General features: G+C 44.3%; 1 long non-coding RNA gene across 1 annotated transcript in view; it reads left to right on the top strand.

The window, feature by feature from the left end:
* Positions 1–17162, top strand: part of LOC131275964 (uncharacterized) — an 87996-nt gene extending 70834 nt beyond the window's left edge. The window contains exon 3 of the long non-coding RNA XR_011647464.1: positions 17035–17162. This is a non-coding gene — a long non-coding RNA (uncharacterized lncRNA). The remainder of the gene's footprint in view (positions 1–17034) is intronic.
* The last annotated feature ends 8557 nt before the right edge of the window (positions 17163–25719 follow it).

A 25719-nucleotide genomic window follows, 5' to 3' on the forward strand; every position in this document is an offset into this window, starting at 1 on the left:
TTTAATTTTAAATTCTCATTGAAGAATGGGAGATGAGGGTTTTTTCCAATCTGGTTGTCTGGTAAATCAAACACTTCAGTCTTTTTCTGCTTATTGTTTCTCTGACCATTAGCCTCAATTGATTAAACAGCTCATTACCTGTTTGACCTATACCCGTTCTAACATATGGGACAGAATTAATGAACTTGTTATGACAACCAGCCAGACCCTAGTCAGAGACTTACAGAATCTTGGAGTAGAACAGAAAAGAACCATCATGTCTAAACTGGATGATTGCAGCTGCCTCCGAATTTGCTTCCACACCTTCACTCTTCGCGGCTTCACTCCATTTTCCACACCACCTCATAGTTGTCTTGCGTCGTTAGAAGGAAAGCCTGAGGGGGAGGATGGGGATTGTTGAAGTGATTTATTGAGAGTGTGCTCTCAGGAGAAGGGGAGTGAGGGCCTGGGGGGTTGGGAGGGAGGATGTGGTCTCAGCTGGAGCCTAGCTTCAGCTTGGGCTCATGGCTCTTGAGTAGAAACGGTCACACACAGTTGGTCCCACCTTGAGGCAATGGGGTTGGCCTTTTGTACCTCATCCAAGCCATGGACTGGGTAGTGAGGAGAAGGATAAGGGCAATTCTTCAAAGATGGGGGCAGCTGTGAGCACTAGCAGCCACCACTCACAGCAGCTGGGGCATGGATAGCCCATTTCAGTAAAGGGGCTGGGCTGGGTGCTAGCTGCATTCATTACGCTAGATAAACCTCAAATCCAAATTCAATGCTGACAGCTGGTAAATTGACTTACTAGAAGTCCACAGCCAGAACTTTTCAGATATAGTCCTGTATCCCTTAAAATTTAGCCTAGCTTATATGATATTTGTTGATTTACCCAAGGCCATATAGTTATAATTCAAGTGCTTTATCTGAGATTAAATTATTTGGATTGGAGGGAAAACAAAACCAAACAAACATTTGCCATAATTCAGGAAGGCTTGGTGGCAAAGCATTCTGGGAGTGGACAGTGGGCAAAAGTAGAAGGGAATGAAGTCAAGATTGGCCCTACTGGAACTGACCAGGTAGAGCACAGTCTCTGGACAGGAAAGCCTGCCGATATCCAAAGATTGTCTAATCCAGTGAATTGGACACAACAGTGAGGTCTCTAGAAAATGGCATTTAGAAAAAAAAGATTATTTATTTTTCCCTCCTCCACTCCACCCCTGCCTCCTCCACCATTGTTTGCATTTGCTGTCTCTGTTTGTTGTGTGTTGGTCTTTTTTTTAGGAGGCACCAGGAACCAAACCTGGGACTCCCATGTGGGAGGGAAGCACCTAATCACTTGAGCCACCTCCGCTCCCTGCTTTGTTGTGTCTCTCATTATGTTTTCCTCTGTGTGTCTCTTGTGTCATCTTGTTGCGTCAGCTTGTCATGCCAGCCTGTAGTGTCAGCTTGTTGTCCTTGTCTTCTTTAGGAACCCAAACCTTCCATATAGTAGGCAGGTGCTCAATCAGCCATATCCACTTCCTGAAAATGGCATGCTTCAGGTCAGACGGGTAATATTATAGTAATTCTAGAGCATGACACAAAGGGTCCAGGGATCATCCCAAGAATTCCAAACTCAGGACCTATGTCAGCTCAACTTGTTTTGACCCTGTCTGCTGAGAGCAATGGGACTTCTGACATTTCTTGTCTTAGATAGGCTTGGTTCAGGGACTGCATGGGGCTGAGCCCTGAAGACTTTGTTGAACAGGGCTGGGTAAGGCAGGGGATAACAGCAACTAAACTTAGATTTAAATCTTTAGTAAAAAGAAAAGATAGCATTTCCAATTTGAGAAGCTCAAATGAAGAATTGGGCCCCAAGAGGCACTCTATTATTTTGTTACGAACTAGTTGTTGCTTCATTTTGGTGAGAATTAAGCTTTTCCCCGAAGTAGCTGGATGGTTTGATGATCTTCATAGCAATTATAAATGCTGCCTGGGAGCTCGTGCCTGACAAAAGGAGCTGTCCCTGTGGTCTCCATCCCCATGTGCTCTATTGACTGGCAAACATGGCACAGAGAAATTCAAGCACAGTGATTGCTCAGTCAACTAGATCAAATCTTATTTCTAAAAGCTGTTTTCTCTCTGAGCTGATGTATTTGTTCCCAACTCATTCTGATCAGTGGGGCATCAAGCTGTAAGGAACAGATTGGAAATTATTTTATTGATTCTTTCCTTTTTATTTACTAAAGGTAAGAGAGAATTTCTCTTCCTTGAGTGTTCAGCTACGAGTAAAGTTAAGGGCATTAAGAGGTTTGGATGGAGTCAATTTGGAATAATCACAGCCTGGCTCTGCTGCCCTGGCCCACAAACACTTGGGAGGCTGCCCTTGTGGAGCAGTGGAACAACCTCATGCTACTGTCTAGTGAGCAAAGCTAACTTTTCTTTGTGGTTCCAGCTGCTGTGGCCTCTGGGAGGTTAGCGGCTGAAATGGGGAAGATTGAAGCAGCCTGTGTAATGAGCACCCAGCAGAGGTCATGGAGACTCACCCCTACCCCCCTGATCTAGAATTGCAGAGATGATTTCTGCCGAATGCAGGAGCTTCCCCCACTACTCACAAGAGAAAGGTGTTGGACAAGGAATAGAAAAACCTTCTACCCCCGCCCCCCTGCTGTCAATTTTTTTCTTCCTCAAGAGGGTTTCCCTGCTTCTACTTCCAAATTGTTTAAAAAATGAACAGTGAATATAATGTTTAGGCTAAGGTCTTCCCATTGCCTATCAGTGTTTTTATTCCCCTAAATGATTTTTAAAGTTATACCCAGTGAACCATTTTTTTGTTTTTTGAAAGATTTATTTATTTATTTTTCTCCCCTTCCCCCCACCCCGGTTGTCTGTTCTCTGTGTCTATTTGCTGCTGCTTCTTTGTCCGCTTTTTTTTGTTGTCAGCGGCACCAGAATCTGTGTTTCTTTTTGCTGCGTCCTCTTGTTGTGTCATTTCTCTGTGTGTGCGGCACCATTCCTGGGCAGGCTGCACTTTCTTTCGTGCTGGGCGGCTCTCCTTGTGGGGTGCACTCCTTGTGCGTGGGCCATGTGGGGGACACTCCTTTGTGGCACGGCACTCCTTGTGCGCATCAGTGCTGCGCATGGACCAGCTCCACACCGGTCCAGGAGGCCCGGGATTTGAACCGCCAGGACCTCCCATGTGGTAGATGGACGCCCTAACCAGCGGCCAAGTCGCTGCCACCAGTGAAACATTTTATATGCTCTTTTAGCAAACATTGATTATTTACCATGGCATTGTGCTAAGTAGCTTAACATGGATGATCTCATTTAATCCTTAAATGAGATCTAGCAATTAGATGATCACTGCTACCTCCAATTTATACAGGGAGGAAGTATGGGAGCTGAAATTCAAACAGAGGCATGTTGCCTAGGACTTCAGAGTCTGTGATCTTAACCCTGAAGCTGTGTCACCTCTCAGCTCCCTGCAAGAGAGTAAAGATGAATCTGACCAGCGAGCCTGGAGTAGGGCCTAGCTTCATGCACGGCGGCACGTCCCAGTCACGCCCTCTTTGTGGAGCCACTGTGGTGCTCAGACCAGGCCGTCAGATCCAGGTGCAGCAAGTTCACTTTTTTTTTTTTAACAAATCAATGTTATTGGTACATATTAATAAAGCCTACAGTTCATCCAAAGTGTACAATCAATGGTATTTTGTATAATCACATAGCTGTGTATTCATCACACCAATAATTATTAGAGCATTTTTATGATTTCAACAATAACAAAAAATTCTTCGCCTCTCTCAAATTATCTTATGACTACATTATCCGATCTTTACACTCCCCATTTACTGAGAACAGGTGGTAGAAGACCACTCTTAAATGTAAGAGAAAGATCCACCTAGGAGAACTTCATCGTCATCATAGAAGATGAAAATTCATTACCTTCTTGGGCTTATGGATGATGTCTTGCTCTATGTTGACCAACTATGTGAATAAATTTTAGTCATCGCTTCCAAGACCTCAGAGTTCTGGGAGGAGATGCCACAAAGGGAATAATGTTGAAAGAAGTGCCCTGCTTTCCACCCATGAGGTGTTTACATCATGAACACCAAAGGGCAACTTTGCAATGCCATAAAGTTGGGAAGATGTTGCAGATGTATGCTAAGTTGAACGGGAATCTGATTAACTTTATGTGTTTGGCTTGGCCTGTTTAGTTCATAGGCACTGTTTGTACCTCACATACAGGTAGGGACATAAGCATCATAAAGTAGTAGTTCTCAACCCTGGTTGCACGTTAGAATCCTTGTACAGCATAGCAATGCCCAGGCCATAACCCAGCATCTCTGCCTGGATGGTATGCATGATTGTTTTGTAAACTCACAACGACTCAAATAAAAAAAAAAATCAGAATCTCTGGGTGTGAGGTCTAAGCATCATTGTGCTTTAAAAGCTCTCCAGGTGATTTTAATGTGCAATCAGGGTTGAGAACCAATGGACTAAAGCTAAGTCAGCTGTGAAACTGCTAATAAACCATGTCCTAAGTAAACTATGATACATGTGAGGGCTTGATCATTAGTGTACAATTCAATTGACCAGTTGGGAAGAGGTCTTGGTGGCAGCAGTGGGACTGCCCATAGTGATAGCTTTGTGGAAGCAAGGTAGGGGAAATGCCAAGAATGAGGGATAAAATGATGGTGTGGCAGACACTGCTGCAGCTGAATTGAACTGTGCTTGGAGGACGGGCTGAACCTGTGCAAGGGATGGTGTCAGGTGGCTACCCTCCTAGTTTCTTGATCCCATGGGTAGTGTTCTTATGTGAAGGTTTGGGGACATAGGATGCAGGGACATAAGGGTGTAGTGGCTCTTGGATTTATAGAAGCCCACAGAGCAAGATTGTCGGCCTTGGAGATCCAAAGGGCAGTGAGAGCAGCCCCAGGCCCCAGGCAACGGACATGGAGCTAGGAAAGAGCAAGAAACATGCTGGCCTCATGGGGCTTCCAGGCAGGTCAGAAAGGTCTAAGATTTCTGTCCTCCTGGAATCCTGATTGGATGCTGCCTTCTGATGTTCATGATATGAACTGCTTTGACAGAGACATCTTTTAGGAAGACTTAAAATGGTGTGTATGCAAAGTTATGCAAGTGATAGCAAAATGAGGACACTGTATAGGATGCAGTATTCAAAATATTTGTTTACATGCTCTTCACTATTTAATTAGATGCCAACTTGACTCCGCCCCCCCCCCCCATCAATAACGGTGCATTGCAGTTAGCCCAGAATTGTGTCTGGGTTGGAGGCTCTTAGACGGAAAGCAGTAGGGGAAGGAAAGCCTTACTGCTGAGCAGAGACCTATATCTTGCCAAATCCAGGCTTGCTCATGCAGTTGCAGACAAAGAATTTGGAACAGTGTAGAGACATGGTTGGATCTTGTTTGTTCTACCTGTGTGTGGAGAGTGGTCGTGAAAGCACTTGCTGTGCTTGAGTTTCCAGGTTTGAGAGACTGAGAGAGAGAGAAAAAAGAGAGAGAGGCAGGTCCCATTGACATTTTATGATATGGCCCATCTCCCATCGACATTGCTCAATGGATATAACAGGCATCAGTTCCTCCCCTCAAAATGCCTACAATCAAGTGGGGTTGATAAATATTGTGCACAACCATCTATAGAACAATGCAAGTTTATACAGAGAGGTAATACTTCTCACTGTGTTATTATGGGAATCAGTTAGCTAATAGAAAGTATAATGTGCCATAACAGTTAAGGAGAGAGTCTTATAAAAATTCAGGATATTAAGCCATATTTCAGCTCTATTGCCATATTTTTCATGTCAGAACCTGATGTTTAATGCAAAAATAACCTACATTTTAGAAATAAGGTGAAGCCTGCAGGAGCACTCAGAAAGTTCTCGAGTGTTATGCCAAGAGGATCTTTTTACAATATTTATACCTGCTCTGGCTTAAACTAGCTCCTTAACTTTAGTCTTTTTCCCTACCTCCCTCCCCCAAGCAAAATGATGAGACCAACATATGGAAGAATTTCTGCACTGCACATTATTTTGGAGGACAAAAACAAAACATGATTTGCACATGCTGTCAAAGAAATGTTTCTTTCCAAAGGCTATGAGCATAACCAAGCACATTTGTTTAGTGAGGATTGTCTTGTGTCTGTGCACGAGGGGGAGAGAGAACCCTGGTGATGAGCGTACCAGGTAGTCTCCTCAGATGTTCTGCTATGATGCTCTTGTGACACTAGTATTAGCACCTTGAAGTTTGAAAGAAATGAAAATATTTCAGGGAACTAAATTCTAGTAAATCATTCTGTAGTCGGAATGTAGTTAGAGTCCAGAAGATATCATCATGCAAAATATTCCTTTTTGTTTTAGGGACAATGGTCAATTGTCTTTTATTCGTAAAACTCTACAAGGGACAATGGAGGACAACACCCTTTATTCCAGGATTGTTCAGTTTCAAGGAAGAGGAGCTCATTCAAACAAGCTCAAGTCCTAGGGGAGCTTCTGATGATGGAATCTGGCTTCTAACTGGACAAAGATGAACCTAAAGCTATAAGCCTACTTTCCATTCTGCTTCCAGAGCAGCTCTCCTGTGCATCTGTTCCTCTATCTATTTGTCCATAGCTCTCGACGGCCACCACAAAGTGGAGGCTCTGAATGGAAACCACCCGTAGATTGCCTCCTCTAGATTGACTGACTCAGTCTCATTCAGGAGAGAAACTGCAGCATCTGGGATGGGCTGTCTACTCCTGGCCTGCGGGTAGGGCAGTGCCTCTAAGAAGGTGATGTGAATGGCAAGTATTTTATAGAGCTCACTATTACAAGTGCCAAGTGAGGGGGCCTGTTGTCTGGCTTGGTGCAGCTCTGTTAAGAAACTGCCTCCGCCTGGTTATAAAAATCCCATTTTCTTCCCTCCCATTGTCTATGAACCCTATTATCCAGAGACCATTTATGTCGTATCCTTTACCCTTCAATCTTTAATTCAGCTCTTTCTCATTCACGCTTTCATCTCTCCTCTTTAGATTAGAATATTCATGGATGGCCTTCAAAGAAATATATTTCCTCGCTCCACATGGTCCCCAGTACGTTCCGTTTCATCTGTCCTGAAAGCGCCCCAACCTTGGTGTGCCCTGGCTTTGTGGGCAAGGACCAAACGGCCATGGTTGCTGGAAGGATGGTGCCAAAGGGATGATGCTGGTGATATTTGTTTCAAGCGCCAGCTGCTTGGCCTATGTGAATGCCAGGTGATGTCTGTGAACATGACTGCCTGGGCCCCAAGGCCACATTCAGCTTTCCAACTCTTCCTGTGATTCACCCTCACTGGGGGCTGTTGAATCATTAAAATCAGGAAAAGGAACTAATACTTGGCACTGAAATGTAATAGCTCCACTAGCCTAGGGACTTCATTAACTGAAGGGAGAATCAATGGCAGGCTTTTTATGACCTAGGGCTTCCTACTTCGAGCTCCCTAGACCTTGCCCTCTAAGGACAGGGGCTGCTGCCATCTTGGAGTGGGCATTTGAGAGATAAAAATGTATTTATGTTGTTATGCATCCCGAGATAGTCCTCCTCATCACATCCCTGGTCCACATTCTATATGCCGTGGTGATTGCCCTCTGGCCTTTAGAAGATGGAGAACGATTGATCACAGCTATTTGGGAAAGCCTGACCTTGGCAAACTAAGAGCTATGATGTTGTTAGAACCCTCACTCTGTCTTGGGGGAAGTATATGTTTAGTAGAATTATCCTGGTAGGTTTACGTGCTTAATTGCATCCCTAGGCAAACCGGTTTATGGCCTAAAAAGGGCTCCCTTTCCTTCTAAGACTCTTACATATTCATCTTTAACTTCTCTCAATTCCAATCAATCCCTCAAATCATTTCCTGCTAAGAACTCTGTTTGATTATTGTAGATTAAATGTTTTGGGTTTGGTTTTAAAGATCTGGTTTTTCAGCCTTGCTTGACTGGTAATTCACAGCGTGAACTTGTGCAAATAACCCTCAAAAAGAAGACTAGCCCTGGGTAGCTCTCAGCATCAAAAGAGAAACGTTATCAGAAGCCACTTTACTTTTCTGAAGTTATGCTCTAATTTTTTTGGGGGGGTGGCATAGTTGTGGTGTGAAGCATGGACTTCAGAGCAGACAGGCCTGGGTTCAAGTACCAGCACAATAATTGATTAGCTATGTGGCCTTGGGCCAGTTTGTATTTGAGTCTCATCTTTTCATCAGTGAAGTGGGAGAATACCACCTTACTGCATTATGTTGGGGTTCAATGAAGTGGTTTTGATAAAGCATCTAGCAGATTAGGCATTGTATTACAATCTCCCCTCCATACTGCAGCAAGTCCCATTTCCCTTTACTCAACTCTATGTTTTCATAGCAGTCATCAATTTTTACAATTCTATATAGTTTAGATATTGATTTTGTTTAGCATCTATCTCCCCCCATATAAGCTCTGCAAAGGGAGGATTTTTGTTCATTTTTTTACTCCTATATCCCCAGTGTCAGTAACAGAATCTGGTACATAGTAGGCATTCCATAAATACTTGGAGAATGAATGTGAATTTTGTAGACCAGAAATCAATGGCCTTTTACTGTAAAGTACCAGATAGTAAATACTTCAGGCTTTGCAGGCCTAAAACATGGAGTCTGGTTGCAACTACTCAACTCTGCTGCTATAGCATGAAAGCAGCCCCAATTGGACAATACATAAACAAATGGGTGGGGCTGTGTTCCAATAAAACTTTATTTTTGAAATCAGACCTATAGCTAGATTTGGCTCACAGGTTGTAGTTTTTCTGTCCCCTATGTAGATGCATTCAGTGTTTCTAATTTCTCATGTGTTATGTCTTAGGAGTCATTCTATTTGCAGGAACAGCCCATTTGGCCTCTTAGATGAAGAAGAAACAGGAAAACTCCTCCTGGATATGCTCTCTTTGCCCCTCCAGAAGCACTCTCCTCCCTTCCCCACCCCATCCCTGTTCCAGGAGGCTGACTTCTAAATGAGCTTCATCTGAATTCTTCTGCCTTTTGCTTCTGGTTGATTTCAGTCCCTGAGAGGCACTGCCAGGAATTCAGACCACAAAAGGAGAGAGAGGTTGGGGTGTATATGTCCCGGCTCCTTTCCTGCCGGCTGTGGTTTGGGGAGGCTGAGTTGCTCTCCTTCAGCCCTGTTCTCTTAAGGTTCTGTTCCTACTGTGTCTAGGCTTGGATGCTTTTTCATTTTTGATTAGTTCTTGGGGTGTAAGGCCTAACATTAAGATCCAATATTATGTGCTGCCTTGGCATCTGGTGAAACTGGGGGCCTTGACTGGCCTAACCGCAATTAACTCTCTCCACTCTGCTCCCTGGATAAAGTCCCTGAGCCCCCTTATCAAATAGACCAGGTGCTTACTCCTTAGTAGTGGGTTTCAGTTTCCTGCCAGTTCACAGAATTATTCATTCAAGTCAATCACATCCTTCTAAAGGAACTGGGGGCAACTCACCCTCTTGATATTGCAATGCTTACCTTTCTCTAGTGCAACCCCTATGTGCCCTGCATGGCGTGGGGTGTCCTCCTCCCCCAGACTGTGAGTATATGTGATTAACTGCTGTCATCTCTGATCTCCTGTGCCCAGTGTTGGGTGCTGGGTGCTTGGCCATCATATAACCCCAGGACAGGAATCCCAGTGGCAAGTTCTTTTAATTCTTTCCACACTTCTGTAAATCATCCCTTCATTAAACTTGCTTTACTCACCTGCTTTTTTTTCTTTTTAACTTTATTTTCTATATTTAAAAATTGAAAATATAAACAATTAAAAAATAAAAAGAAAACAGTTGAATGAAAATGTACATTTCTCAAATGTACTGGATACATATAAAAATTTAAAAAAATCATACAATATGTTACATAATATATTTGGTTCATAGTAATGTGATCATAGAGTATTTGTCCTTTTGAATCTGGCTTGCTTCACTCAACATAATGTCCTCCTGGTTCATCCAGGTTGTCATATACTTTACAACTTCATTTCTCCTTATAGCTGCATAATATTCCATTGTGTGAATACACCACAGTGTGTTTATCCATTCATCTGTTGAACTTTTGGCAATCGTAAATAATGCTGCTCTGAACATCAGTGTGTGGATGTCTGTTTGTGTCACTGCTCTCAGTTCTTCTGGGTATATACCCAGTAGTGGTATTGCAGGGTCACATGGCAAACCTATGTTAAGCTTTTTTAGGAACTGCCAAACAGTCCTCCACAGTGGCTGTACCATTCTGCATTCCCACCAATGGTGAATAAGTGTTCCTATCTCTCCACATCTTCTCCAACACTTGTAGTTCTCTGTCTTTTTTAATAATGGCCATTCTGACAGGTGTGAAATGATATCTCATTGTAGTTTTGGTTTGCATTTCTGTAATCATTAGTGATGTTGAGCATTTCTTCATGTGTTTTTTTTTTTTTTTGCCATTTGTATTTCTTCTTTGGACAAATGTCTATTCAAGGCTTTTGCCCATTTTTAAATTGGGTCATTTGTCTTCTTTTTGAGTTGTAGCATCTCTTTATATATCCTGGATATTAAACCCTTATTGGATATGTGATTTCCAAATATTTTCTCCCATTGAGTTGGCTGCCTCTTCACCCTTTTGACAAAGTCCTGTGACTTACCTGCTTTAAAGGGGGCATCTGTTTACTGCCAAGCCCCTGACTAATGCATGTCCAAAGGAGGAAGAGTAGGAAGCAAACTGTGTGACTTGCTGCCACCACTGCCATTCCAGTTCCCCAGCAGCTGCCTTTCTGGCTCTTCTTGGTGGAGACTTTGTGTTTTCCTTCTTTTCCTGCCAGGAAAGGCAGATAAAAGAGGAAATGACTTGCCTGAGCTGGTAGGATAACTAAGAAATGAAATTCTATTGTCTCACAAATTCATCAGAACAGAGACTTTTTCACTCAGTAGTCCCGTGTCTTTGGACAAGTAATTTAACTTCTTTGAGCCACAGGTTACTCATCTTTTAAATGGGCATAATAATCATTGTCATATTGTCATATTTAATATGATTTACAACTTAAAAGAGGAAAAGAAACCCACAAAACCAATTCATACAACATGAAATACTATAACAAAATGTTAAAGATGGTGACCTATGGATAGTTTTTTCTTTTCTTCTAATTTCCAAATTCCTTGAAAAAAAATGCTTATCTTTATAATGAATAAGAAAGGAAAAATACAGTCTCTGCCAACTTTATAAAGTAGATCAAGAAATAAAACAAAATACTATATCTGAACATACTTTGAAAACTCTTTTCTTGGCTTTGAATTGATTAAATATTTTTTATTATTCAATTTCTTTGAGCAAGCTCTGGGGAAATGAGAGAAAGCAAGAATAGTTTTCCAAGTGTATGCTGACACTTCTTAATCTAATCTCCATGCATTTTAGTAATTATTTTCCATCTTTTCTATCTCTTTCTCTTTTCGTATTGTATCCTCTGTCAGTTCTTAAGTTCTATCTTTAATTCATGAATTCTCTCTGGATATTTAAAATGGTGTTTATTCTGTCTATTTAGTTTTTAATTTCAAAGACTCTATATTTCTGGAATTTCTAATTGGCTTTTTTTTTTTTATAGCCATCTGCATTTGATTTCTATCTTCATGTTTTTGTTTTCTAACTCCTGGTTGAAATTTACATTTACAAGCCAGCCCATCTTGAGTGAAGAGTTTTTGCTTGTATGCTTGTTTTCCACCTCTATCTATACCCTCTGTGCCAGGAGGTTTTAAGGTTGCAGCTCAGGACTCTCGTCTGGGAGTGTCATAGAACCTGGTCCTGAGCCAGCAGGAGGCTTGCTTAGATCCCAGCTTCTTGGTTCTCTCTGCACCATTTTGTTAATCCAGGCAACAGTCTGAATCTTCTGTACCTTGGGAAAAATGTTGCAGATTTTTTTTTTAAGTCTCTTTTTGTTTATGGGGATACTTCAGTTTCAACTCCAGGTTTCACAAAGGTAATCTAGCTCTGATTTCCCATCTTGAGGTGTGGTGAGTCCCCACAGCCTCTGCTCATTGCTCCTCCTATACCCAGGAGATCTACGGCTATAGCCCTTATTTCTTCTGGTCATTTCTCTTCCATTTCTTTTTTTCAAAATGCTTACATTGCTTCTGAGCAGTTTAAGTCTTTAAACTCTGATGTCCATCATTTCTGTGCGTTGGGAGTAGGTCTCAGGATTTCTGGGTGAAACCACCATACCATCTTGGATAGGACTTTTGAACCACACTTTAAGAAACAAAACATCACACTGGCACTCTCTAGCACATTCCCACTTACAAAATAACAAGTTGCCATTTACTTTTGCTTTTTTAACCTCTTCAGGGACAAGCAGCAGCCTCTGTAACTGGTCATCATTTTTAAGACTCTGAGATTCATAGATATTTGCAACAATGCTGAGCGCTTGACTCACTAGTCTGCCCTCCCCCATTGGGAGCCACCTATGCTCTCAAGAGACACCCTCTCCTCCGTTTGAGAACATCAGGCCTCCCCAGGATGGGGGTACAACCCTTTCCCACTCATTGTATGGGTCTCCATCCGCTGATAAAACCACTATGACAAGATGAGCACTCACATACTGCCTAGAAGCCTGCCCCACGGGCACCCTGTGCCAGATGCCCCCTGTCAAACACCTTAAATAAGTAGCCTTTCCTTATTATATTTTCTAAAGAGTTTTCTCAACATTAGAGTTTCAACCACGTTCCTGACAATCTCCTGTATTCACCTGCTCCCCCAAACGCTTCCCCCAATTCCATGGACCATCTGACCCATCCTCCCAACCCTAGTCCTCCTCAAGGCTGCAAAGTCCCACCCAGTAGTATCCCTATGGAGGTCATCAGAGGGGTCATGCTTATACATGTGCCAGCAGGATCCCAGAGATAGCCAAAGTAGATACAAACCCATGTAGAGGTGCTCCTGAGGGCTACAGAGATACACAGGTTCTATGGTCATAGCAGATGGCTCTAGAGTTCAGTGCCTTGTCAGTGGGCCCTACTTTGGAATTTGTGCTCCTGAGTGTGATGGAGTTGGACTCAGATGTGTCCTCTCTCTGCATGCCTCTTCTGTCACTTTTACTGAACCTGTGGTTGGTGCTGGGGTTGGTGTATGCTCAGGAGACTTGAATCTCTGGGCTGTCCATGTGCCAGCTGGGCCCTGAGCCTTGGCAGAGTTGCAACACCTACTCTCCAGTTCATTGGACTTACCCAGGTCAGCTAACAGGGAGGTGAGGATGGTCAACCACCACACCAGGGAACCGAGAGAGTCTACAACTGCAAGCAGGAGAATTGCATCCATCAGCCATGTGGAATCTAAGCCCCCTCTTGATTTAGAGGTGGAGTGGACATCACATCTCAGGGTCTACAGAATGGAGGAATGAAATATGGATTAGAGTAGACTTACTGGTATTCTACTATAGAACTTTTGTATCATTACAATAATATTATAATTGTATCATTGATGTGGAGACAGTGGAGACAGTGGCCATGGGAGTTGCTGAGGGCAGGAAGAGGGAAAAAGAGGTGTGATATGGTGGCATTTTCAGGACTTGGAGTTGTCCTTAAATGATACTGCAGGGACAGATGCAGGACATTATATATCCTGCCATAACCCACTGAATGGACTTGGGGAGAGTGTAAACTACAATGTAAGCTATAATCCATGCGATGTAGCAGTGCTCCAAAATGTATTCACCAAATGCAATGAATGTGCCACAATGATAAAAGAGGTTGTTGATGTGAGAGGAGTGGGGGAGGGGGCGGGGAGGGAGTGGGGTAAATGGGAACTTCTTATATTTTTGAATGTAAACTTTTTTGTGATCTATGTGTCTTTAAAAAAAAAGCTAATAAAAATTTTGCTAAAAAACAAAAACAAAACAAAAAACAAACAAGGTTCCATTGTCAGTTGAGTGGAGAAGTCACATCACTTTAGTCAAGTTCCTTTGGGTTTAATATACCCAATGGGTTATACATTCTGTGTGGTTTTTCCCACCTCCAGTTCATTCCCTCTGACACACTGCACAGGAGGATCTATATCCTCGAGTGGTCTGACCTTTGTCCCCCTTCTTTCATTACCTTTTCTTCTCATGTGTTCCTATTCTTCCATTTTCCTTGTCTCTCTTCTGTGGAAGCGGCCATTTATTCTTAGCATGAATTTTTCCTTCTTTTGGCCAAAGCCCTACATGTAACCTTAAACAACCTTTCTAAAGGAAGGGAATCCCTGATGTTCTTTCAAGATCAGAGGGGCTAAGGGAAAGCATGACTCACCTTAATCATGGAAGTGGATTTGGCCTCTGGGGAAGCCAGAGATCAGAGAAAACAAACCTTGGATATAGTTGTGATATTGCTGTCAGGCTCCTACCTCCCACTATTGTTGAAATATCTTGTTATGATGATGGCTTGTATCTGAAAAACCAGAGAGAAGCTAGGGGCTGTCCTGAGCAGAGAAGAGTGTACAATCCTTCCCTGGGCATTCCAATCTAAAAAAAATTAAGAAAAGGACAATGAAAAATCCATGGTCATACAGTCACCTCTTTAGTATCTTCATTGTTAGGAACTGTTCTAGAAAAGCTCTTAGCAGAGAGCTGCCAGATAAAATACAGGACAAATAGTTAAATTTGAAATTCAGATAAATCACAATTTTTTTGGTATAAGTATATCCCAAATATTGTATGAGACATACTGAAACATTATTCATTGTTTATCTGAGATTCAAATTTAATGGACATCCTGTATTTTTATTTGCTAAAACCCTACTCCTGGCAGTCCTAGGAGGTATATAAAGGAGAACAATTTAGTATTGAGAAAATCCTGGGCAAGAGATGGAAATGAGTAAAAAATGTAGAAAGGAATGCATGTGGGCCAGCCTGGTTGCCCAATAGCAGTGCCATAAGAGGTCAACTAAGTCACATTTCTATAGGACAGGGAAGTAGACCTGGTCCCCACTATCCTCCCTGGGGCCCTCTTCAGTCCCACCTCAACATTCATTAAACACATTATTTCACAAATATATTAATCTACAGTCTGTGCTAAATGCTATAAAAGACAAGTACTGGCACTGTGAAAATGTGTGAGGAGTACTCATTTAGATTGGGAGGTCAGGAAAGGCTTTTATGAAGCAATTTCAATGGAGGCCCTGAAAGATGAATAAATACCAACCAGGAGAAAATTGGGGGAAAGGGATGCCAGGGAGGAGTGATTGTGACAAGTTCAAGGAATGAACGAAGACCAGGATGGATGGAGAGTTGTGAGCAGTGGTGGTGGCAGAAGCCAGCTCTATGGGGGTCCTCGGGGCTCCTGCTCCAGGCTGGGGATTTGACCCTTAGTCAATTTGGAATATTGTCAGCCAAACCTTTGCCATGAAATCTCTTTAGTCACAGTTCTCTGTCTATCCTTCAAAGTTAACCTCAACATAATAAATGCAGCAATTATTTATTTACTATCTATAGGCACTGAGGTATTAGGGGGAATGAGGGATCCATAACCTAGAAAAAATTTTTTTTTCATGAGAGCAGTTACAGGTTATGACATACAGAGTTCCAATATACTCCCCAGCCACACACACACAGTTTTCCCTATTATTAACATTTTGCACTTGTGGTATCTTTGCTACAACTGATGAAACATAACTGATAAAATTAGATCATTAACTATAGTCTATAGTTTACATTAGGGTTCACCATGTTGTACAGTTCTACTCTGGTAGCATATATACAACTTAAAATTAATCAATTTTATTCACTTCAAATGTGCAATTCAGTGGTGTTAAATACATTCACAAAGTTGTGCCCTAATCTTCCCCATCCATTACCAAACCTTTTCCATCATCCCCAAAAGAAAGTCTGTACCAGTTTAAGTCTTTTATATGCTGCATTGTATTGTACTGTATTTGCTTCATGCTTGTGGGTCTAGCCCCTGTACTCTGGAGGGCAGGGGTTTGCTTTGCTGACTTCATATCCCTCCCTGGGAGATGCCTGGGTTGTCGAGCTAAGGTGCCTTTCATCCAAGTTGAGAGATTTTCCATCGTGCAGTCAGTGGGTTTGACAGGCTAGATGGTGTGATTCTCCCAGTGGCTAATGAACAGCTGAGGAACGCTAATGAAGGGCTTCCTTTGGCTGTCTCTTGTGAGTCAGCAAATGAGCCCTGTAACTTGGAGAGCCAGAAGGTAATTAGTGACCCAGTATAGACAGACCTGATGGAAGTAAGGGAATTTGGGTCTGTCAGAGCAGAGCACTAAGAAGCTTTGAAGATGAAGCCAGGATTGGGGCTGTGAGGAGGAAAGCGAGGAGAGTCAGAGCTGGGGCTTATAAGAGAATGTCAGGGCCGGGGCTCTGTAAAAACAAGCAGGAGAGGCCAGAAAACGTGGGCTACACGGGGAGAGGAGCAGGCCCTACAGCTGGGTATTGCTGACATCGGAGGAGCTGTTGATTCACATCTCTCCCTTGTAGCAGAATGAAAGAGAATTGCAGGAGATGCGTGCAGCCTGAATAGCTAAAGCAGATCACCTGCCAGCTGGTGATGATGGATGAGGGACTTTAGATGTCTCGCGCTCCTTGTTCATTTTTCTTTGAGACAAGATGGAAAATCTAAAACCCCATCTGCTTACACGTTTACTACAATAACCCAATGGATAAATAATTTGCCAGGCAGTACCATGGCTAATGTTCTCCAAATGAGGTTGAATAGACTATAGACATCAGGCAGAGAGGAGAGATCCAGGCCTTCTTTGTGGAGCTATGTAAGCCACGTCCACCAGAAGCCTGGATCCGATGGGTTGGGCCTGTGAGCCCATGGCCTGTGGAAGGCAACTTCAGCCAGAAAAAAAGTGTCACTCCCTTGGTTTAGGCAGATACCTAATTAGGGTAGGAGAACTGCCAAAAAGCAATCCATTGAAAGTGAAACCGCTGCAAGGCACGATGGGTAAAATATGCAAAATGTCACTGAAGCAGAAATAAGGTAGACTATAGAACAGGTGCAATGTAAAACCAACTTGCCAGAAAAATGGTTAGTTCTGTTTCCTCATGAAATGGGATTGAATTTCTTTTCTTTCTCTCCACAGGGGAAGCTCCATCCCTTACCATTTGAGACCCAGAAGCAGAGGCTCCGTCTTCTTCCCACCAGAATTTTTTTTTTTAGAAAAAAATTTATTGTCTTTTTAAAAAATAAAGTTACATAGATCACACAAAATGTTACATGAAAATATATAAGAAGTTCCCATATACCCTACTCCCCCCCCACTCCTCCCACATCAACAACCTTGCTCGTCAGTGTGACACATGCATTGCATTTGGCGAATACATTTTGGAGCACTGCTACATCTCATGGATTATAGTTTACATTGTAGTTTACATTCTCCCCCAGTCCATTCAATGGGTTATGGCAAAATATATAATGCCTACATCTGTCCCTGCAATATCATTCAGGACAATTCCAAGTCCCCAAAATGTCACCATATTACACCTCTTCTTCCCTTGTTCTGCCTTAGCAACTCCCATGGCCACTGTCTCCACTGTCTCCACATCAATGATACAATTACAATATTATTGTAATGATACAAAAGTTCTATAGTAGAATACCAGTAAGTCTACTCTAATCCATATTTTATTCCTTCATCCTGTAGATCCTGGGATGGCAATGTCCATTCCACTTCTAAATTGAGAGGGGGCTTAGATCCCACATGTCTGATGGATGTGATTCTCTTGCTTGCAGTTGTAGACTCTGTTGGTTCTCTTGTGTGGTGGTTGACCATCCTTACCTCCCTGTTAGCTGACCTGAGTAAGTCCAACGAACTGGTGAGTAGGTGTTGCAACTCTGCCAAGGCTCAGGGCCCAGCTGGCACATGGACAGCCCAGAGATTCAAGTCTCCTAAGTATACACCAATCCCAGCACTAACCCCAGGTTCAGTAAAAGTGACAGAAGAGGCATGCATAGAGAGGTCACATCTGAGTCCAACTCCATCGCACTGAGGAGCACAAATTCCAAAGTAGGGCCCACTGACAAGGCACTGAACTCCAGAGCCATCTGCTATGACCATAGAACCTGTATGTCTCTGTAGCCCTTAGGATCACCAGTACCTGGGGTTGTATCAACTTTGGCTGTCTCTGGGATCCTGCTGACATGTGTATAAGTGCGACTCCTCTGATGACCTCCTGATTCATTTTGAAGTCTTTTAGCCATATGAAGTCATTTGTCTTTACCATTTCCCCCTTTTATGCAAGGTCTTTTTCTAGTTGCATCACCAGCTGGTGGTTGGTAGTAATCCCTTGACGCCAGGGAGGCTTATACCCAGGAGTCATGTCCCATGCTGGGGGGAAGGTAATGTATTTATGTGCTGAGCTTGGTTTAGACAGTGGCCACATTTGAGCAACACAGAGGCTCTCAGGAGGTAACTCTTAGGCACCCTGCAGCTCTAGGCCTAGTTGAAATTTCAAGCACACAGGCTCATAAGTATAGTCATAAGTATCAAGGGCCCCTCATTCAACCATCCTTCTTCACTGGTATTTGCCCCTGCACTTGGGGGATTGTTGTTCCTTTGGGGAATGTGACAGAGGCTCCCTTGGCTAGGAACTCAGCACTCCCTCAGTTGTCGTGTGTAACTCTACCTACTATGACAACACCCAATGACTATCTGAACATATTTATATACCCTATATACTTGCCTTGGAGAACTCCCTCCCACCCATGCATCCCCATCAATGACACCCCATACCCGTGCTCCTCCCCTGCCATAGTTGAACCCCTCTGTGATCCAAAACTTCTTAAAAAATGAAGCCTAGCATATTGCCAAATTAAATTAGTAGGAAAATGAAATAGTAATTATAGGTTTAAAGATTAGAAATAGAATGCATAATAATTTAGAAAAGCTAAAATAAAGTAAAAAATAAATTGGGGTATTAAAAAATGAAAAATATCATAAAACTTTGTTTTTGACATTTTGCCTTTCATCACTGTGATAGGTGTTGCCCTGTAGGTACAGTGGCAAGGCAATCTCTTCCATTCCTTCCTCAGTGTCTACATCCTTTTATTTTTTAATTTTAAATTTTGTCTTCAAAAAGTTTTAGATCACAGTAAGGTCACACATACAATATAGGGGACTCCCATATACCCAATGTCAAACCCTTTTCCCCCTTCCCCAGCAATGATCTTTTTACATGTAGATGTTATATTTACTACAGCTGATGTACAGATATTGAAACATAGCTACTAACCATGGTTCCATTATGGTTTACATTATGGTTTATCTTTTAGACTGTACACTTTTATAAATTTTTGGCTACGTTATAGTTTACATTATGGTTTACATTTTAGACTATACACTTCTATAAATTTTTGATGACATTTAACATGGTCTATATCCATTGTTGCATGATCTTATGGGCACTTCCATTGCCCCGCATTGCCCCCTCTTCCAACTATTCTATTCCTTTCTCCCTCTCCCCTCAGGGCCCACAGTGACAACCAAGCTTCACTGATTGAAGGACAAGAGTCATAGATACTTGCAACGATGCTGAGGGCTTGACACCTGTCCTTCCACATTGGGAGCCACCCATGCTCTCAAGAGACACACTTTTCTCTGTTTGAGAATATCAGGCCTTCCCAGGATGGGGGTACAACAACTTCCCACTCATTGTATGGGTCTCCACCCACTGACAGAACACACTATGACAAGAGGAGCACTCACACACTCCCTAGAAGCCTGCCTCAGGTGCATCCTGTGCTAGATGCCCCCCGTCAAATACCTTAAACAAGTAGCCATTCCTTATTATATTTTCTAAAGAGTTTTCTCAACAATAGAGTTTCAACCACGTTCCTGACAATCTCCCGTGTTCTTCTGCTCCCTCCAAACCCTTCCCCCAATTCCATGGGCCATCTGACCCATCCTGCCAACCTTAGCCCCCCTCAAAGCTGAAAAGCCTAACCCAATAGTATCCCTATGCTCCTGTTTTATTCCTTCACTGCACAACTCTTTAAATCCACTTTATCATAGATTTTGTCTATGTAGGCATCAGCTCACAATCTTCCTCTCCCCCATTTCCTGTAAGCCTATCATCCAGTCTCTAACTCTCTGAGACAGTTTGATTTATTTAATTCATATCAGAGAGGTCATGTAATATTTGTTCTTCAATGCCTGGCTTGCTTCACTCAACCTAAGGTCCTCAAGATTCATCCATGTTATCCCATGTGTTAGTACTGTGTTCTTTCCCCATTAGAATTTTAATATAGACTGAAAATGGAAATGAGTCACCTGATTCTACTTTGTCCAGGGCAGGTTTCCGAGCCATTCTGTGTTCACCAGGAAATGGTGCAAAATGGAATGGAGGGAAGCAGCTGTGGCTCAATTAGTCGGGCTCCCATCTACCATATGGGAGGCCTTGGGTTAGTGTCCCGGGACCTCCTTGTGAAGGCAGGCTCACACGCTACTGAGAGCCACCCAGCCCGCAGATGCCATGGAGAGCAGACTCAGCAAGGTGATGCAACAACAAAAAAAAGGGAGACAAGCAAAAACACAGAAGAGTGTGCAGCGAATGGACACAGAGAGCAGACAGCAAGCAAACTGCAAGTGGGGAGGGGAAATAAATACAGAAGAACACACAGCAAATGGACACAGAAAGCAGCACGCAAAAAGCCACAAAGGCGGGGGGAGATGATAATAAAAAAAAAAGGACATGAAAAAAACTACATGCATAATAAATGAAAAATTGAAAAAAAAAAGGAATAGAGATGTGTCAACATTCTGTCCAACGTAAGTCCGTTCTTTGGAAATTTGACTATTGAATCAAGTGCTCCTGTTTTGTCACACTCATTTCTTATTGCAACAATAATAATACAACACAGATGTCAACTGGTGCCTCCACAGCCTGGTGAAGCCCTAAGCCTGTCCTCAAGATTTCTGCAAATTCTTGCAGGCTCACTCTCTCATGTCCTTTCCGCTAAGTCTTGGTGCTACCTCTAAGCTGAGCTGAAATGGTCAGATGTAAAAGGCAGCCTCATCACGCTTTCACACACTCCACTTACACTAAGGATTTTTGTTTGTTTGTTTTTGGGTAATTTTACTATAGATCTGAGGAACCGAGGGGCCAGTAGGGTGGGGAGTGGGGGGTGGCAGGTGCCTCCTGCCCATCATGGCCTCTGGCCACCTCCCTGGCCCTCCCCCCCCGCCCCCTCACGGTTTCCTCTTCATGGAGAGTTTTGCCACTTTTCCCGAGCACTTTACACCAGTGATATCTGTGCCCCATAGGATGCGTGTAAGTCAGGTTAGCTTCTCAGGGACGTTTTACTACAAAAACGACCTTCCTGGAGAGGAGATTGGGCACCATCAGCTTTTAAACACCGCGAAGTGGGGATCATTAGTCTCGTTTTACGTACTTACAGTCAGGAATGGGTTGTGAGTTGTTTGAGTTAACGCAACAGGACCAGGCCGCTAAATGAGGTTGGTTTGACTTCCAATCCTAAGCTGCTTCCACTACACCATGCTGTTTCTAAGGGAAACTTATAAAGATTTCAGCACCCTTGACAGATGTGAGCCTCTCCCGTGGTAGGAAGAAGATGCATTTCGTCCGCCTTCATAGCGTATTTTTGCATCGTGCTTTTGCCCACTTTATTTAATGCTTCTGACAAGCCTGAGAGAAGCTCCTTTTCAGAGAAGAAGAAGCTGAAGTACAGAGTGGTAAGTGACTTGGCTGAAATCCCACTGACGGTGGAGACCTGAGTCTCCAAGCCAGGCTCTCCCTCCAAATCCACCACGCTCTGTGCCAGCTCATGACCACTTCAGATGTATCCCACAAACGGAAATGCCAAGCCAGGAGTCAGGGGTCGGTGGCATCCTGGTGCTTTCCGCCTGGCTTTTCAGATGATTGATCAGCCCAGACCCCCAAGGATAATGAGCTCAGCCCCTACGTAGGCTGGTCCTGCCCCTGCCCGAGGAGGTCTACGTCAGGCCCGAGCCCCAGGCCACGTCTCGGGGCAGAGGTGGGCGTTAGACCTCTCTGGGCAGGCGGGCGGAGAACTGAGATGGCTGGCGTCACTTGTTTCCTCTCTTCCCTTGGCTTTTGTGGAGCTGAGCCGTGCATTCATCAGGCTGTGGAGGCAAGGAACTAAAACGCTGCCTTGGAAAGAAACCCTTATCTATGTAAAACTGGAGAAAATAAAGAACAACCAAGAGAAGACCGAAACACATTTCCAACAAGCTGAATCTGATTACCTGACTGGGAATGACAAGGGGACCTAGTCATGTAAAATCAGAGTTCAGCCGTTTGGCAGGTTTGCCCAATCCCTTGTGAATTGTCATGGCCCTCCCTGATGAGATTTACTTCATCTTCCCTCCCTGGACGTTCTGAGATGCTTTCTTAGGTATTCTAATTGTTCGGTGCCACCGTTTGACGAGGAGTGGGGAAGGCAAGGCGTCCGAGGAGCCCAGCACGCCCCATCACGTGGGCTCCCACTGGCTTCCCGTGGGTGCGAGGGGCCCCGGGTCTCTATCTGTGGCGGTGCCGCGGCGGCAGCCACTCCAGGGCAGTTGCCGTTGACACGGGTTGTCAGAGCGATCAGCAGCACAGTCCTCTCCCAGCGAGGGGCAGAGACAAGCGCCGCCTTCAGACAGTACAGCAGCGCGCGCCGAGGAGGAAGCGGAGAATATTGTCATTGTTCTCTGGGGCTGCTCGTGTCGGAGAAATCCTGGCCGTGAGCGCACAAGGAAGCGGTAACTGGTGGATGTAGCCCCAGCAATATGAACACAGGGACACCCTGTTCAGCCGTTTAAGTTGAATTGCAGAATAAAAATCCCCGTGGACGGGACCCCCCTTCCCGTGAACTCATGCCCTCGCCTTGCACGCGCTGCCGCGCTCACAGAAGAGTTCTCTTTTACCCTGCCGCCGAAATAGTTTTCCCCAGGCGCCCCGGGATCTTGCGCTCCTTCCAAACGGGGCCTGCAGGAGCTCCCTCTGGCTTATGGAAGGCATGGAGCTAGCTAGCTTGGCATTCACATTTGCTTCCCCATCCAGCTCCTTCACTGGTCCCCTGCCTGCCTGTCCACCTTCTTGCCCACACTTCCTGTCTTAAGAGGGCGCTGTGTTTCAGCCAGAAGGACCCGCTGTGGTCCTGAGCCCAACCTCTGCTCTCCCCCCCTCCATCTCCAGGGCAGGCCTTTCCTTTCTTTCCTTCCTGAAATGCCCTAATCCATGGTTGTCTGCCCCTATTCTTCCTCCTGTTTTAGAGCCTTATTGAAATGATACCTCTTTCTTTGATTTCTCTCCCCTGACTAGAAACCACCCCTTCCTCCTCTGGACTCCCACATGACTATATCTTTCTTATCATAATAACCTTTGCCTTCTACTTTATATTAAAGTTGCTTGGAAGAGTTACTCTTCCATCTGCATGCCTTACCTCATATGTTCTTTGAAAACAGTTGTGTCCACTCTGGGTCAGGCAGGCTGCCTTGGGCAAAGTAGGTACCCCAAAATATTGACTGACTGAATGAGAGGTTTACTGAGGCAAGGGTTAGCAGTCTTTGGCCCTGGATGGCACCCAATATTTCATCTGTCCTTCCTACTTTTTAATCCCCCTTTTTTTGATCTTCCCTTTTCTCTCTTTATCTTTTTTTTTCCTTCTTTTTTATTTCACCTGCCCCAAATCTTGGCACTCTAAATAGTTCTGTAGGCACACTCCATCTCTCCAGGCTGCTGCCCACCCATGACGGGGAGCTTGCCATGGTCCCAAGACAACTTTTAAAGAAAACAATGACAAAGAACCTGTATACTCAAAGTAGTCTGGTCTCAGGGAAATCGGGATCCTTTTCCATACAGTGCATACTAATGCTTTGGAGTTTACTAATGGAAAATATGCATCTGTGGAGTGTTCATTTCTCTCTCTGAGAAGCAACAGGTGATCTTCCCTGGCCATCTCCAGGGAGGAGGCAAGTTGGTATTACGGTGAATAGGAACCAAGGCTTTCTTCTTACTAAACCCACCTCACTTCTACAAACCCACCTCACTTTGTGGCTGAGATTGTTGGGATATAGTGATTTGGTTTAAAGAAGCAGGAAATCAGCAAGGTGCTGGGGAAAGAGCACCCGATGGGGCTTTACTCTAGCTCTGCCACACACTGGGATACGTGAAACCCATCAACAGATAAGGGGCCCGATTTCCTCTTCTATCCATGAGGGTTGGTGGGGAGGCTGGGTGCGCTCTGAGCTCTTTTCTAGGTCAAGCAGTCCAGGAATCCTGATTTAAGATTTCAGATGCATCTGAGAAAGACTGCTGTGGCTCAGCCCGAGTTGCTGCCAGGAGGTGGCGTCGCTGTAGCCGCCGGGCTGTCATCTGTAAGGCTGGGGTGTACATCACGCGCAACTCCCATTTGTACTCTTTAGTTATGTTCCATTGCAAGTTGTTTGTAATCTGCTGGGTCATTAGATGGATCCCGGCATGCGTGCCAAGCCCTGGGCACAGGAAGCTCTTGCTGCTCCCTCTCTGCCTGCAGCTGACTTCACCTGGCATGACACATGCAGGGCACATTCATCCCCAACGAGGCCCCAGTGACCGGCTCGTATCCGGGCAGCCCGCTGGAGCTCCTTGACGCAGGCTTGGGGCTCCCCGAGGGCAAACGAGAGCTATCTCCCTGAGTAAGTGTGTGCTGGCCCAATCTGAGCGTGCATTCCTGCCTCCTGGGGTCCCCCGTGCTGTTTCCAACAGCTGCATTTGCTCAGGGCAAAAACGGAACTGCCTGATGCCAGGCTGACTGATCTGGGTACAGCACAAACGACGTGGGGATTGTCTGTCTAACTTGTGGAGGGTTTTTACCAAGATGGGCACAGATATTTAAAATACAATAGAATGTCCAAATTGGAAGGAACCTTCAAGATGACATAGTTCAGTAATTCTCAAACCTGGCATCACCGAGGAAGCTTGTTAAAAGCATAGATTCCTGGGCTCAACTCAAGCCCCGCTGAATGAGATACTCTGATGCTGGAGCCTAGGAATCTATACTTTTAACCAGCTCTTCAGGTGCATCTATTGTAGCTGGACTGCAAAAAGGCATTTAGGAGCCACCATCTAGTCTGTAACAGTGCGTCCCCAGAACTTGCTGGAAATGCAAACTGAAGGGCCCCAGCCCAGACCCACTAAATAAGAATCTCTGGGACAGGACACAGACAGGAAACAGACAGCACTCTGTTTCAAAAGCCCTCCAGGTATAAGGTGACCAGTTCTCCGGGGCCTCGCCTGATTTTGGCACCAAAACGCCTGCCTCCCAGGAGCCCCCTTGGCTCCAGGAAACCTACTTGGCCGGTCACCCTTTGAGGTGGCTTTTAGACTGTAAAGCCTGAGGCACTGGAAACAATTCTTTTCACAGTTGAGGAAACAGAGACCAGAATGGACACGCAGTGAGCGAGCATGGAGATGGCACGAGACTTCCAGCCCAGCTTCCTTGCTGCTCTGGAAACATTTTGCTGCAAGTAGCTGCCTCCCTCTTCCCATCACTGCAGCAGGAGGCAACCCTGGAGGAGCTCATTACAAAGTGACTGTATTTGGGGTGAATAATCTGTATTCTTCGGCCTACCTGGGTGAGGTGTGCAAAAATGACAGGTGCAGGTGTCATTAGACTTTAATGAATTCTTCCAGGACTTTTCTTGGCCCTGTTCTGGGAAGGTGACTTACAATTTACTCTGTTTCTATTTGGCCATAGTCCTTGGTATAGCAGCGCCACTGAGGAGGGATTGCAGCTCAGGAAACCTCACTGCTCTGCTACCTCC

The sequence above is a fragment of the Dasypus novemcinctus genome, chromosome 25, assembly GCF_030445035.2.
Source record: "Dasypus novemcinctus isolate mDasNov1 chromosome 25, mDasNov1.1.hap2, whole genome shotgun sequence".
Taxonomy (NCBI): domain Eukaryota; kingdom Metazoa; phylum Chordata; class Mammalia; order Cingulata; family Dasypodidae; genus Dasypus; species Dasypus novemcinctus.